The sequence below is a fragment of the Tupaia chinensis genome, unplaced genomic scaffold (assembly GCF_000334495.1).
Source record: "Tupaia chinensis unplaced genomic scaffold, TupChi_1.0 Scaffold145763_1, whole genome shotgun sequence".
NCBI lineage: Eukaryota > Metazoa > Chordata > Mammalia > Scandentia > Tupaiidae > Tupaia > Tupaia belangeri.
The window spans coordinates 36,663-37,318 of record NW_006205621.1 but is presented as its reverse complement, the minus strand read 5'-3'; positions in this window follow the sequence as shown (position 1 = coordinate 37,318).

Here is a 656-nt window from a genome sequence, read left to right as displayed (position 1 = left end):
CTGGTATGCTTTCTTTTTTGGAGAGGTTTTTGCTATAGGGCACATGTGCTCTCCAGAAAGACAGAGAGAGACAGACAGAAAGTTAGAAATCACCCCCCAGGTGGGATGGCCACACTGCAATCCCCTCTCCTCCGTTCTCCTCTTGGGATCTTGGGCATGAATGCACACACAACCAGCATGAGTTTAAGCCACTGGGTCCAGGACTTGAACCATGGTCAACTCCATGTGAGTCCAGTGACATAGACATTATACTAACTGCTGGTCCCCAAATCAGAATTTACATATTCAAATTAATGTTGAGTATTAAGAAATTAAGACCAGAGAACCAGCAGTTAGCGTATTGGCTATTTCACTAGACTCCCACGTAGTCGACCACGGTTCACATCTCGGACCTGGTTGCTTAAAACTCACTCTGGGCATGCCCAAGATCCCAAGAGGAGAATGGAGGAGAAGGGATTGCAGCGTGACCATCCCCCCTGGAGGGTGATTTCTCGCTTTCTGTCTCTATGTCTCTCTCTGTCTGTCTGGCAAGCACAAGCACCTTATAGTGAAAAATCTCTCCCCCCAAAAAAGAAAAGAAATTAAGACCAGAATAATTTCATAGAGAATGGAGAAATAATTACAGACACACATAACACTAATTAAATAAGAAAAAA